Source organism: Pseudorasbora parva, chromosome 6 (genome assembly GCF_024679245.1).
Source record: "Pseudorasbora parva isolate DD20220531a chromosome 6, ASM2467924v1, whole genome shotgun sequence".
Taxonomy (NCBI): domain Eukaryota; kingdom Metazoa; phylum Chordata; class Actinopteri; order Cypriniformes; family Gobionidae; genus Pseudorasbora; species Pseudorasbora parva.
In genome coordinates this window covers 7,766,713-7,783,087 of record NC_090177.1, presented here as the reverse complement: position 1 = coordinate 7,783,087, position 16,375 = coordinate 7,766,713, and the positions used below count along the sequence as shown (strand labels likewise).

Here is a 16,375-nt window from a genome sequence, read left to right as displayed (position 1 = left end):
CAAACTGGCCCCATTTATATTTCCCCAATTATAACCCATATAGAGGTTACCTATGCAGGTACTATGTTGGGTCTATGTAGGCAGCCTATATGGGACTGATTGTGTTTGCCCATGTCTGACCCATATGGTTTGCTCAAACTGGCCCCATTTGTATTACCCCAACTATAACCCATATAGAGGTTACCTATGTGGGTACTACCTTGGGTCTATGTAGGCAGCCTATATGGGACTGATTGTGTTTGCCCATGTCTGACCCATAGGGTTTGCTCAAACTGGCCCCATTTGTATTTCCCCAATTAGAACCCATATAGAGGTTACTTATGTGGGTTCTACGTTGGGTCTATGTAGGCAGCCTATATGGGACTGATTGCGTTTGCCCATGTCTGACCCATATGGTTTGCTCAAACTGGCCCCATTTGTATTACCCCAACTAGAACCCATATAGAGGTTACCTATGTGGGTTCTACGTTGGTTCTATGTAGGCAGACTATATGGGACTGATTGTGTTTGCCCATGTCTGACCCATATGGTTTGCTCAAACTGGCCCCATTTGTATTTCCCCAACTAGAACCCATATAGAGGTTACCTATGTGGGTACTACGTTGGTTCTATGTAGGCAGCCTATATGGGACTGATTGTGTTTGCCCATGTCTGACCCATATGGTTTGCTCAAACTGGCCCCATTTATATTTCCCCAATTATAACCCATATAGAGGTTACCTATGCAGGTACTATGTTGGGTCTATGTAGGCAGCCTATATGGGACTGATTGTGTTTGCCCATGTCTGACCCATATGGTTTGCTCAAACTGGCCCCATTTGTATTACCCCAACTATAACCCATATAGAGGTTACTTATGTGGGTACTACCTTGGGTCTATGTAGGCAGCCTATATGGGACTGATTGTGTTTGCCCATATCTGACCCATAGGGTTTGCCCAAACTGGCCCCATTTGTATTTCCCCAATTAGAACCCATATAGAGGTTACCTATGCAGGTGCTACGTTGGGCCCATGTAGGCAGCCTATATGGGACTGATTGTGTTTGCCCATATCTGACCTATTTGGTAAACCCATATGGGGCCCATTTGTATTTCCCCAATTAGAACCCATATAGAGGTTACCTATGCAGGTGCTACGTTGGGCCCATGTAGGCAGCCTATATGGGACTGATTGTGTTTGCCCATATCTGACCTATTTGTTAAACCCATATGGGGCCCATTTGTGTTGCCCATTTTGAGCCTGTGCGCTCATTTCCCATTAGTGACCCGGCTAGGACCCATATAGGTAGCCCACCTGTTTTCTCCCATATGGGACCGACTTAGCTGACCCAAGTTGGCCCCAGAAAGGATGCCCGTTTTGGGACCATGCCCACTTGGTTCCCATGTAGCCCAAGCATAACCCATGTGGGGCCCACATATGCATGTTGGCTGGGAAGGGAGTAGAGAGAGTGTGGCAAAAGGCAGATTCGAACCTCTGATCGAGTTGCATCAAAACTTGATGACATGCGCCTTACCACTACACTATAGCCACGGTTAAAGATTTGACCCATTTGATTAGGGTATTATCCAGTCTTATTATGGCGTTTTCATCGTCGCTTAGATCATCTCTACAGCCGGCCAGAGCACTGCATAAATAATTAGCCACGCGTCCCTTGGAGGGCGGGGCAATAACAAAAGCCAGTATGAAAATACACACAGACAAAACAAGGCGATTTCAACCTCAAAATAGACGCTTTTAAATGTACCATTAATGCCATCTCAAATACGGAGAGGCTTCTTTGTGATTTCAACTAAAAGATTCTACAAAAAAACGAAAATCACATAATTTGAAAAAAAAAAACGCTTCTTTTTCATTTGCTCGAAAGTAGAGCTGCCGACTTGTGTCCCTGGTTTCCGTGACGGGTCACATTTTCAGTTGTTTCACACTTTTTTGTTATGTATATAATTCCACATGTGTTAATTCATAGTTGTGATGCCTTCAGTGTGAATCGACAATTTTCATAGTCATGAAAATGAAAACTCTTTGAATAAGAAGGTGTGTTCAAACATTTGGTCTGTACTGTATGTCTTGTCATGGTAACTCCTTCACCACTAACAGAGCGAACTGGAAAATCAAACTTTTACCAAACCCCATGGTGAGGAGAGCCACCCCTTACGCAACAAAAATATATTTCTCAATATATTAGTTGACAATATATTTCTCAATATATTAGTTGACAATATATTTCATGTGTCTCCATATATTGTGAAATTTACATGGTAATATATCATATGATATATTATATAATAATATATTATATATGCAAGTCATATATTGCAATATATGGGACAATACTGCAATTATTGCCGTTTTCATATATTGACTAAATACATATCATTATACTATTCAATATATTGCTATGTATATTGAAATATATCCTACAATATATGAAATTATATATTGGAAGAGTCATTGTATATGTAAATATATATGTAAAAATATATGAGATAATATACCTCAATGTACTGGATAATATAATCAGATTTATATGGGAACATATGTCTTAAATATATTGATTTATATTACATAGTATATAATTATCATATATATTGTATACATGGTAAATATGAAATAATCTAATGTACACTGTCTGTCATATATTTTAAAATATAACAGATTAAAATATAATATAGAAATTAGGGCCGCGACTCGATTAAAAAAATTAATCTAATTAATTAGAGGCTTTGTAATTAATTAATCGCATTTTAATTGCATATAAATATTTGACCTGAGAACAATGAGAAGTAATTTTTCACATGTATTTTTAGTATACCATTGAATAATGACTGAATACATAAGCTTAATCAACAAAATATTGTTTATTTATTTCAGTCCAGCAGACCAGTGCATGTTTGCCAGTTTAGCAAAAGCATTTTTGTGATATCTGAGGCTCGATGTGCTGCGGTGATACGCGAATTCCTTGTTGTACAGCTTGCACACAACCATGCTCTTGACGACGCTTCCATTCTTTCGTTTTTTAAAACAAAATTTCCCATCCACGGGGCCAAGCAAAGCGGTCTCATCAGCTTGTTCCATAGCTTCGTTCATGTTCACATGGTTCGTTGTTGTCGTGACTCCGGAGCGCTAGTTGGTGTTCCAGTATAATTGGTCCGTCGAAACTCATTCATTGAAAAACGTTCCGCGGTGCAAAAATAAGTGTGGTAAAATTTTTTTTTTTTTTTTTGCGTAATTAATTAACGCGTTAAAGTCCCGGCCCTAATAGAAATATTTTCTAAATATAGAAAATATATTGAATGTCATGCACCATCATATTTTCTAAATATAGAAAATATATTGAATGTCATGCACCATCTGATTTGGGCTATTGTTAATCAACCTCTGTAAACATATGCAGGAGCTTGCTTAACTCACAAAAAATACTTTGTTTCAATAAACATACATGAAATAATTCAGTTTTGTTTGTATATCAATGTATTTTAATATATGAATCAATATATAGCAATAGGCTGTCCATCCATATATTGCTATATATTTTTAAATATATGAGGAAGTTTCTGATACATTGAAATATATTTTCTAATGTATTGCAATATAAATTCTAGTATATTGCAATATATTTTTGTTTCGTAAGGGACAACATCATGGCCATTAACAAAACTCAGCAAAGAATGTTCATGCTCTGGCTTTAACTTCTTGCAGAAGCATTGCCACAACAGAACAAATGGCTTAACTTTTTTTTTTCTCTGCTACCATTACTGAACCGTGGATTGTAAAAAAAAAAAAAAAAAATATGGCATAGTGTCCGTGACATCACCCATAGGATTCTGAAGAGCAGTTTTGAAGCGCAGAGACGATCTGCGTCACACCCGGATAACAGAAAATGGGCAAAGAGGCGGGACGTGGGCGGAGCTGAGGTGATGCGATGACTAACAGACATCGCTGTTAGTCTATCAGCGTCTGTTAGTATTATAAATGGCTATCCACCGGTCAGTCAAAGTGGCCATGCCCTTAATTATGCTTAACTTTAAGGCTTTATATAATGTAAAGAATTAGTTATTTATAAAAAAAAATCACCCACTCACAATTGTCTTAAAGGGCAAAATTAACTGTATACACCAAAACCACTTTTTTGTAGCATGCTGTAAACATGTTTTTCACTGTAACGCTGGGAATTTTAATATGGAGCTCAATAAGATTCTGTTCCTTCTGGAGCCTGTCCCTAGTGGCAAGTCGATGAATTGTAGTTTAAGTCACTTCCGTATTGCTTCAACAAAAACTGGGGGATGATGCTGCTTGACCACGAATCAAAATAGGCATGACATCAGCGCCACCGTTCTCAGTCACTCCCTTTGTTCGCTGATTGGACCGGTTAAAATTTGGCCGGTGAAAACCAAAGGATATATCTCACACCCAGAAAATGTGCAGAAGACAACACGTTTTACTCTTATTTTTCACTCCCTATTATTGTGGTTGTAGTAATGAAATTTAAAAATCTAGACCCTGAATATAAGATGACTCCAGTCTAAGTTTTCTGACTGTCTCTGTTCAACTTTGTCCAAAGGTCTGTTCTCTTTCCATCAGGTATAATAATAGTCACGTTTGGTCACACCTGGAGGCAGCAGAGACGGTTTGCTCTGCACACACTCGGGAATTTTGGCCTGGGAAAGAAATCTTTGGAGGAACGGGTGACAGAGGAAAGCTGTTACCTACTTTCTGAAATGCTCAAATCAGAAGGTGAGGATTTTAGTCTGTAAATATGTTTTCAGTGTTTAGAGGTGCTGTACTCTGTCATGCCCTAACTTGTCTTTGTTTAGTCAAACTTCTAAACAAACTTTAAACATGCTACTTTACATAAGTATGTAGACGTGAGTACATATTCTACAATGATTACACAATGAGTCCCATTCGGTTAGCTTCAAATGCCATTAATCCAATGCCTATTAATGAACTCCTTTCCATGGTTTTCCTTGTTGAAGGCAAGCCTTTGCAATACAACATGCAATACACAATGCTGTTTCCAACATTATATGTTCAATCATCTTGGGGGATCGGTTCGACTATGATGACAAGGACTTTGGATACCTTTTGGAAATACTGAAGGAGAACATCAATAATATAGGGTCACTTGTTGGGCAGGTATGAACAAGTGTTAAAAAAGTTTTCAGCTAAACGCTGTCCTAGTATCCAACTGGATCTCGCTCTACTGTCTGCATTCCCATAAGTTGTCGACACAATGCATTGTTACTCTTTGGCAAAAAGTTAACAAACCTCACCAGCGTTCACTCGTGCAGCATCAAAACCTCAGCCTTCTAAATGTTTGTGTTCCTGTTGCTTTTTTGCTGTAAATTGCTGTCATTTTCATCACTAACCTACAATGTCTCCCAGTGTGTGTATTTGCTTGTTAAAGTCATCAACAAACAATCAGATAAGGCTGTATGCCACAAAGTAAACTACTTGTCCAATCCTGATCTGGAGGATCAACTTTCTACAGAGTTTAGCTCAAACACTTCTTAAACTCACCTAAAAAAGCTAATAAACAGCTGCATCAAATATTGTTTACTGTATAGTAGGTGAAAAAAACAGTATGTCTTATTTACAGTATTCATAGAACAGTAGGCAAAAAGTACCTGGATGAACTTCTGAAGTGTGCATCCAATGGACACTGTACTATCCCAAGAGGTTTTTTTTAAAGAGGTTATGAATTGAGAAATCAACTTTTCCTTGAGCTTTTGATATATTAAAGATCATGGTTATATAAGAATATCCTCTACGTTTCAGAGCTGAAAACATCTTTGTGAGTCAAAGAAAAGCTTTTAATGACAGCTGGCTCAGCAAACGAGAGATCTGTGAATGAGCTTCCCCGTGATGTCAGAGTACAGTAAAACAGAAAAACACCTAATTCTTTAGCCCCGCCCACCGATTTGCACATGGCATATAATAGATAAATAACATAGGCCTACGTGACGCTAAACCAGGTTGAACTACTAAGCAATAAACGGGCCGTTGAAGATTACAAAATATTGTGCAGTTCGTAGTTGTGGAAGAACAGTTCGCTGCATAAGCTTCCTTCAAATTTCAATATAGAAATACGGTTAAACTTTATTTTTAATGTTCCAGCTCACGTGGGTGAAACATTGAGCATTTTTTCGATTAATTTTACAGGGGATTCTTTTGTTAACAAGACAGGTTGTGACTGGTTTGCAGACAGAATTAGATTAAAAAAACATGCTGTGCCCTCTATATTGGATCTGACAAGAATGGTGCAACACACAAAAAGGTTTTATATGTGATATTGCATTATTACAGCTCGTCTGATATCTATTGATTATGTGTATGTGTCTAGCTAAACAAAATTAGCGATGACTTACCATGGCGTCACAGGCTGGAGTATCCAGTATTGGGTGGTTCATTGTCCTGCGATTCGGGATCAGACTCTGGGTCGAACATATATGGACGAATCTTTCCAGTTGTCATTTTTCCACATTGAAAGCTGTGGGAGAAATGTACAGTGTGCTGCGGAGCTTACAGAGACTTCCACCATCAGCTATGTTTTCTGTTCACCATCAGCTGTTTCTGTTCAGTTTTCTGTGTTGGTTGATTGTTTGTAGTATTGTACATTTTTACTTGCTATTGTTTTTTTGTTTGTTTTTTTACCTTTGTTGCACTTTGCGATTCTTCGGAATGAAAAGTGTGGTATAAATAAAATCTATTACTATTATTACTATTATTATTATTATTATACAGCGATAATGGGATTAGCTATATTTCGCTCACAAACGTGTGATATGGCAGACGAGATATGCACGTTTTAAAAGACAAACTATGATCAAATATAAACAACATAATCAAAAAACAAACGTAATCTTTGATGCACGCACACATGATAAGTTATTGCTGCATAGCGGATGAACGGGCATTATCTTCGCGTTCATCTCACACTAGTAATAATAATGCCGATGAAAACTGAAACTAATCTGCGTCAGCGTCTGGGTCCTTTCCTCTTCTGGGTCCTAACAATAGGCGAGTGACTGCCGCCTGACTAAATAATAACAGCAAATGAACTATTGCTCATCTAAAATAACTGCATGTATATGACTGTAAAGGACTGGACCTCAGTTTAGTACAGTTGGGCTTTGCGAGCCCTGGCCCATACATGTCTGAGTCCGGCTTGCTAAAGGTATGTTCTGTTAGACACACATAACGATCTATAACAATGCAATACTATTACATATATAAAATAAAAAAAACATGTTTTACTCACATAAGTGTGTTGCACCATTCCTCCAATATAGAAGAATAGCTGTGGCAAGGGGGGCGTGGTTCAGCGAGGTCTGCAGCGGGAGAGAGAGCCTCGGGACCAGCGGTAAGTGAGTGGGTTGGACGCAGATTAATAACACCTGTATCTTGTTCCAGTGATGGGCGTGGGGAGAGTATAAAACGCCTGTGGAACCGGAAGCCTGGAAGGAAGAGGACATGGGGGTCGGCTAGACGGTTGATGCTTCTATTTATTTTCGTATCTCAAAACTCAGTACCACACTCAGGCGTGTGTGTTCAGTCAAACTCATAAACAATAATCGTTTCCGGTTCACAGCACTTAGGGGTCTTATGTGTTGCATCAACCGTCCGTCTCTCTCTCTTCCAGGCTTCCGGTTCCACGGGCGTTTTATCCTCTCCCCACGCCCATCACTGGAACAAGATACAGGTGTTATTAATCTGCGTCCAATCCACTCACTTACCGCTCGTCCCGAGGCTCTCTCTCCCGCTGCAGACCTCGCTGAACCACGCCCCCCTTGCCACAATAGCATTGTGAGATTTGTTTACATACGATCCTGCAGTTAAATTAAGTGAACACTATCTTTCCCACTTCAGCTGGAACTTCATTAAAAATAAAATTCAACCACACATTCCTAATATTAGGATCCGAAGGAAGCTTATGCAGTGACTGTGTTCTTCCCATAGACTGTAGGTTCTTCCACAACCAGGAAAAGCGCAATATCTTGCTATATACTTCAGCATGTTTATTGCTGCTGGCTAGCGTGATCCGATGAGTCGGTGGGGAGGGTTAGTGAATTACACACGCTTATTATTCTGTACAGGCGGTGTTTCGTCAGTCGATGACGACAAGATGCAAACAAGATCCTTTTCTGGGCCTGTTGTCTATAAAAGCATTTCTTTGGATAACAAGGATGTTTTCATATGTTAACCTCTAGTAAAAACCATGCAAACGCCAAAGTTGACCTCAGACAACATTTGAAAATTAAAAAAACAGTTTATGACTCCTTCCATGCTCATGAGTTTCTCAAAATAAGTACCTACTCTGTGAGTATGTGATTTAGGATGCAGGTGTTTTGGAGCGGGTTAAAATGAAAATTCTGCTGTTGGTGCTGCGTAGTTATCTGTAGCCTTTTTCTTTTCCAGGTGTTTAACTTACTTCCCATCATTAAATATTTCCCAGTGCCCCAATCTATCAGAATGGCGAAAAGGTGAAGAATTTCTTCAGGAAAGCAATCAAAGCACACCAAGAAACTCTTAATCGAGACAGTCCATGGGACTACATTGATGCCTACCTCCTAGAGATTGAGAAAGTGAGATCATGGCCAACCCTTCTAGAAACTGTTTAATCCATTCTTTGGTAGTTATTATTTGGAAAGGTGGCAGCGATTGTGCCAATTAAAACATGTTCTTAAATTAACATGTTTTGTTACGAGCTACCCCTAAAATGTGTAGTTACTTCAAACCTCCAATTTAATTTCTAACTCTTATAGGAAATTTGTTCTAGGACCAACAATATCCTACAAGGTGAAATCACGGTAGGTTACTAGATAACCAAACATGCATGGAATAATTAAAATACTTTCTGTTTTCCTTGGAGCAGCAAAAGTAAAATGGACTCCACGTTTTATGAGGATAACATGATTGTCAGCTGCTGATTTGTTCGCGGCTGGAACCGACACCACATCGACCACCATCAGATGGGGGCTCATCTACTTACCCAGATACCCAGATGTACAAGGTACTTAGGCTTAAACGGTTCGTTTGCTTGATGTCAAACCTTGTTGCGTTAGCAAGACAACCATGCAATGTTTCTTGTATTCGCAAAAAATATGCTTTTTACCATTTGTAAGAGCTGGTTTTTGCCACAATGAGTTCTGCCCTTTAATATTGTCTTTTTATTTTGTATCAGAATCAGAAAGAGCTTTATTGAGACATTTTACCAATCACACTCAGACCTTTAAAAAGACACCAGACATGAAAGGGATAAAACAATAGATTCACACGAAGCATCATCTGTAGTATATCTGCATTCTGTGACTTGAATCAGGGAGGAAGTAGAGAGGGGGAGAAGGTTTTGGGCAGGGCGGTGTCCTACAGTCTCTCTGTGAGATCTTCTCTCCAGATTAGTGAGTTTTATTGTTTTATTGCAAGGCATTGGATCTCAGCTTTTGTCTTAGCAATAAAAACACTCCTTACATGAGTTTCCTACATCTCACTAGCTGATGCCGGTCTGTCAGGAGATCAGGCATGATGGTATTAAAGGCTGAACTGAAGTCTGTCGAGATGTTGATGCATGTCCCATGTTGACTGCATCATCCTCAGACCTGTTTGTTCTGTAGGCAAATTGAAGAGGATCCACCAAGGGTCCAGTGATATCTTTAAGGTGGAGCAACACCAGTCTTTCAAACGACTTCATGACCATAGACGTGCGAGTGACAGGTCCTTTAGTCCAGTGATTTGAATAATAAATAATAATAATAATTCATTACATTTATATAGCGCTTTTCTCTGCACTCAAAGCGCTTTACATAGAAGGGGGAATCTCCTCAACCACCACCAATGTGCAGCATCCACTTGGATGATGCGACGGCAGCCATATTGTGCCAGACGCCCACCACACACCAGCTGATTGGTGGAGAGGAGACAGAGTGATGAAGCCAATCAGGATATGGGGATAATTAGGAGGCCATGATGGACAGAAGCCAGTGGGCAAATTTGGCCAGGATGCCGGGGTTACACCCCTACTCTTTGTCGAAGGACATCCTTTTATTTTTAACGACCACAGAGAGTCGGGACCTCGGTTTAACATCTCATCTGAAAGACGGTGCTCTTTGTCAGTATAGTGTCCCCATCACTATACTGGGGCGTTAGGACCCACAGAGACCACAGGGTGAGCACCCCCTGCTGGCCTCACTAACACCTCTACCAGCAGCTCCTGGTTTTCCCATTTGGTCTCCCATCCAGGTACTGACCAGGCTCAGCCCTGCTTAACTTCAGTGGGAAACCAGTCTTGGGCTACAGGGTGATATGGCTGCTGGCTATTTGAAGCAGCAGGTAACTTCACACTGCAGGTAAGTCCAATGATGGACTTTTTTATGGATATTTTTATATAGCGCTTTCAACAGACCCTATAGCCATTCAAAGCGCTTTACATTTTGCCTCGCATTCACCCATTCATACACTGACGGCGATGTCAGCCATTTAAGACACCATCCAGCTCGTCGGGAGCAGCTGGGGTTAGGTGTCTTGCTCATGGACACCTCAACACTTGGTCAGCCTGGGGATTGAACCACCAACCTTCCGGTTTGTAGACAATCTATATGAACCACTACTGTCCCCAATGATCTGCGTGAAGACTGGGGCCAGTTGGACAGCCCAGGCTTTCAAACAAGAAAAGTTTTTTTGAAGACTCTGCTCACGTCCTCCACACTGACCTTAAGCTCAGGTTGGATGGCAGGAGGAGTGAGGAGAAGGGGTGCTGGAGGTAATGGTGAGGGTGTGAAGGGCAGATTAGAGTGGGTGTGTGGTGTGAGACTGGGCTTTCCAAACCTGCAGTAGAATGCATTCAGATCCTCAACCAGTTGTTGATTCTCTACGGATCAGGGGGATGGTGACTTGTAGTTGGTGATGATCCTCAGGCCTGTCCAGACAGATGCCGGGTCGTTGCCTGATAACTGGTTTTGAAAAAAACTCTTGAAACTCTTTCCTCCCTTTCTCCTTGGGTGAGTCACCTCAACGACGACAACAACAACATCAGTAGACCAAGAGCGAACCCAACTAGATTTGAAACTGTGTTTTATATCCAATTATCAGGTCCGAGGGTATGTCCCGGTGAGACTCTAGCTAAGATGGAGCTCTTCCAAGAGCTGACACTTGGTGTTAATATTTTTAGAGAAGGAATTATATTCTGGTTTAATAGTTATGTTTTTGAAAAAAAGATGCTGTACTATTTGCTGTGAAGTTCCTCTTTATGTATGTAATACTGTTCGTAGATGGGAAGGAAGGAGGCGGGAACCGGCGAACATTCAACATTTATTAATTCAAAATAAATAAACAAAACGAAAGTAAAACCGCGGGCAGCCCCTCACGGACGACTGCCCGCAAACACACAAAATAACAGGTAAAACAAAACTAAACATAAACTCCAGGCCTGGTCCTCTCTCATCTTCTGCAGCCCTTTTCTCCTCCTTTTATGCTCCCGTCACATGGCCGCGAGACGAGACCGGTGTGCCACGCAGCTGGCACTCGTCATGATTAATCACCGGCCCGCTCTCGCGGTCCCTCGCCCCGCTGCCTGTCACACCACAATGTAATATTACAAAAAAATGACGACAGTGCTGTAATACCACTGTAAAGTTTTGTTTTTCTCATGATGAAATCTCTCATGTGACAGCTTATATCGTTACAGACAAGCCTGTACAGGTCTAAAAAAAAAAAGCTCTAACCATTTATTTCTCATTTGTCTTTTGTTGGCATTCCTGTCATGTAGCACATATATATTCTGTTATAAGTTTATTTGTTTCTTTGTTATCCCTAGACTTCTGTTTATTCTGACTTTTGTTATTTGTTGTGTTATTATTTCAATTTAATAAACTAATTTTCATTCACTAGACTTTGTTGTCGACCCATCCGTGATGTTTGGAGGAGAAAGAAGGCTGAGTTGAACCATGCCTGGTTCGAATCCGCCTTTTGTTGAACTCGGTGTACTTTTCTCATCATAATTCAGATCAGAAAGGTGTTTATTTTCAAGAAAAATAAAGAACATATTTGAAAAGTGGAAATAAAGTGTCTAACATTGTACCCGCTACTTTGTATGTGGACAGATTGTAGCTACAGTTTTTGGTTTATGTAGACCTATAATGAAAATTACAGGCCTCTCTCGTCTTTTTAAGTGGGAGAACTTGCACAATTGTTAGCTAACTACTAAATACTTTTTTGCCCCACTGTATAGCCTACTAGCTAGTTTGCTGCATTATCAAATAATTTCTAATAAACAAAGACTGGATCCATTTAACATTCAGCATGCCAACATAAATGCATAAATACAGAACAAGGGGCAAATGAGGTTGTTTTAACGGTTTCCAGGTACAGAAATAGTAAATGTTAAATAAAACTGCATATTCTTTATTGTATAAATAAAATACACACCTTCACGCAGTTCATCAATAAACCAGCGGTTTGTAAGATCTGCCTTTTTCATGCTACAGCCGATGGTTGTAAATTGATCAAAAATCAGCGGCAAACACATCAGTGCATCTCTAAAAATAATTTTAAAAAATCTTCATTCTGTTCAAAAGTCACCCCCCAACAAAACCTCTGCCCGCCCACCCCCAGCAACCACCCCTGACCTCGGCCTCCTGGCCCATCCACAGCCCTCACATCCAGGGCTCCGGCCACCCGTCCTCCCCGGGTCTGAAGTTTGCCGTCCAAGGTCGAGGTGGAAGCGGAGACGGGCAGTTCTCACAGTATGTGTCGGCAGTACAAATAGAAAAATGCTAATTTTTAAAATAACAGAATGAATGATGCAAACTTTATATGAGACAAATTCTGTTGTAAAAAGACAAATGTCATTACACAGCTCAAGTCAGCTCAATAACACTGTAAAGATCATCAGTTAAGAAAAGAGTTCACGCTATTAGAAGCTTTAAGCTGACAATATGATTATCCAATAATCAAAATAAATAGCACACAATATTGGGTAAATAATCTATTTTTAATGCAATTGCTATAATTTATAGCTATAATAATTGTAAGCACTTTTCAGTATCTGCTTTGATTTAAAATAAAAATACTCAGCATAGGTAATGCTAGTTTATTTTTATATCACATTTCATACACAATGGTAATTTAAAGTGGTTTACATAAAAAAAAACATTTAAAATAATCATGTGCATAGTTATTTCATAGTGTAGTCTGAGAATTTTAAATATACAATGTGATTAAATAATTTTAGTAATGCCTTAAATCCTTGTAGGCAGCTGGCTAGGTTTTGCAATAAAACTGCTGTCTGTGTGTTCATTTTCCCCCATTTTTTTCCTCTGAAAGTTGTATGAAATTTAAGAGACATGACCCTATTTACTTTATTAGCATGTCTGTGGTATAATTTTACACAGTGAGTGCAAATTATTCTGAAGAAATAAATTATTTCTTTTTTCTAATCTGTCATCAAAATGTCATGTCATGGTGAAATGTAATATTTCATCCTCACAATCAAAAGGACAAAAACGCCTATTTTTTGGACCCTTTTGACATTGTCATGTGAATAATCATATATTTTATTCAGAATACATAGATGACATATCTAATGTATAAAACAAGAAAATGTATAATTTTAAGGGGAAAATAAGTTAATTTTTACGGAGCCCCGCACATGACATGCAGTAAAAAACTAGTAGGCTAAATCGTGCGCACAATTTACTATTTTGTACCCTTGATTTATAAATTGTGCGCACGTATTACTGTTTCATTCCCTTGATTTATAAATCTTGTGCACGTTTAACTAATTCGTTCCCCCGATTTGCTAAATCGTGTGCACATTTTTAAAAATGTGTTCCCTCGATTAGCTAAATCATGTGCACGATTTATAAATTGAGGGAACGAAATAGTAAAACGCGCGCAAAATTTATAAATCGAGGGAACTAAATAGTAAATCGTTTGCACAGTTTACCTTTTTTTTCTTGCATGTCATGTGCGGGGCTCCGTAGATTTTAAATTTCATGGCATCAACACATTTCAAAAAAGTTGGGACAAGGCCATGTTTACCACTGTGTGGCATCCCCTCTTTCTATAACAGTCTGCAAACGTCTGGGGAAGAGGAGACAAGTTGCTCAAGTTTAGGAATAGGAATGTTGTCCCATTCTTGTCGAATACAGGCGTCCAGTTGCTCAACTGTCTTAGTTCTTCTTTGTCGCATCTTCCTCTTTATGATGCGCCAAATGTTTTCTATGGGCACCCTGGAGTCCTGGAGGATCGTGGCAGGGAAGTCTCCAGGGTGGATTAGGGGCCGTAGGCGGCCATCGGGGGTCAGGAGCCCTACACACTTGTGTCCCACCCACAGGTACATGAGCCTGTCTCTTTATCTATTTATTTTCTGTTATGTGATAGAAAGTCTAAGGCCTTCTCAGGCCATACAGTAAACCTATCCAATCTGCTGCCTGTTATTTGTCAAACTAAGATTACTGTGGGCGAAAAATAATACTGTTAAGTTAGCAATTTTAAACATCCGTTCACTTAAGAACAAATAATTTCTAGCCAGCGACTTAATAAACACAAAACAACCTAGATTTTTTGCTTCTAAATGAAACATGGCTAGAAAAAAACTGCAGTGCAACAGTCCTCAATGAAACAGCCTCTCCTAACTTCTACTTCTATGAGTGTCTGCAGAGCGGTTTGGAGAGGTGGGGGTGTTGCTGCTATTTTTAAAGATGACTATCAATGTAAGCAAGTAAAAGGTGCTCCACACATCCTGCTGATCATTATTTACAGGCATCAGAAATAATCTCCAGCCTTTATTGAGGACTTAACAGAAATGTGATCAACTATTTCCTCAGAGTATGAATGTTTTGCTATTTCTGGAGATTTTAACATTCACATAGACAGTGCTGAATCCAGTACAACAGAAGAGCTAATGACTATTCTTAACACTTTTGATTTGACACAGCATGTACATGTACCCACACACAATATATACATATATATATACAATAACATACTCTTGTGTAATTGACGCACCATCCTAAATAAACCTTTCTCTTGCTTGATACCCTGAAATTTTATGTAATATGATTTCTAATATGATTTCTGACCTGTAAGGTTGCCAGAATAATAATCATACACGGTGTGTTAATAGGCCAGAGGAGAACTGGCACCCCGACCGAGTCTGGTTTCTCCCAAGGTTTATTTTTCTCCATCCTGCCCTGATGGAGTTTTGGTTCCTTGCCACTGTCGTCTTTGGTTTGACTTGCTCCGTTGGGGACACTAAAATTATGATTAAAGTTATTCAACTAAATATACAAATACAATTTATGAATTAGCTTTTATTTAATTCTATAAACTTTAATACTGATCTGCCAACATTGTCACTATATGATAAATTAAAATAAGCTGATAACATCACTGTTTTCTCCAGAACGACTGTATAGCCAAATCTAATTTTGTTGCAATATTATCCTGTTTGACACTGTGAAGCTGCTTTGACACAATTGCGATTGTAAAAGCGCTATATAAATAAAGTTGAATGATTGATTGACAATCATCGACATACTATAGATTTACTTATCAGTAAGGGTCTAAACATTTCATCGATTGTTATTAAGGGTGTGGCACTGTCTGATCATTTCTGTATTTTCTTTGATATGTCAATTTCTCCTGCCATTGAAGCTAGATCTGTCTCTGTCAAAAAGAGATGCTTAAATGAGGACACTAATGTTTATGAAGCCTATATCTCTAACACCAAGCATATCTGCAGACTTTTTGAGGGACCCAAAAAAAAAATTATTTTATGTGTAAAAAAAGGATTTTAAATGTATTCACTTTATTTTTATTAGCCGTATTCCTATTTTGCTTGCATAAGGACAAAGGCTTTAGATAGGAAAATCCAACATAACAACCCAATAAGACAATTATGTAGTGCCAAAATCTTCCCTATAGCAAACCAAGAAAACAGACAAAAAGAGTAGAAAAAATAAAGAAAAAGCAAACCAACATGCTGCGGTTGCATTTTATTTTCTATATATTGTTAGTAGTATCTTTTTTATTTTAATTGTTGCAAAATGTATAAATATGCATGGCAATGCAAAAATCTGAACTGTAAACTCATGCTTTAACTTTGCTTTAGTTTTGCTGTCTTCTACCCCCCTTTCCCAGACCTCTTGCCTAATCTCAATAACAAAGACAAAATTAGAGTGTAGGCAGTTTTCATGTGTGTAGTTGAGCTTGTCAGTCATTTACTAAACTTGCCCCACTTTGCAGTGAAAGAACATCTTCTCTTGGATCTAGCTAGTTTATAAAGGTAAAATTACTGTTTTGCAGAAATGTAATCTTTTTCATGTCTTGAATGTTTCGAAGCATGCAGCATTAGCAGTCAACACTAGTATAACT

At 39.0% G+C, this 16,375-nt stretch overlaps 1 pseudogene; it reads left to right on the top strand.

The window, feature by feature from the left end:
* LOC137079201 (cytochrome P450 2C23-like) overlaps positions 1 to 9,697 on the top strand; it is a 28,143-nt pseudogene extending 18,446 nt beyond the window's left edge.
* The last annotated feature ends 6,678 nt before the right edge of the window (positions 9,698 to 16,375 follow it).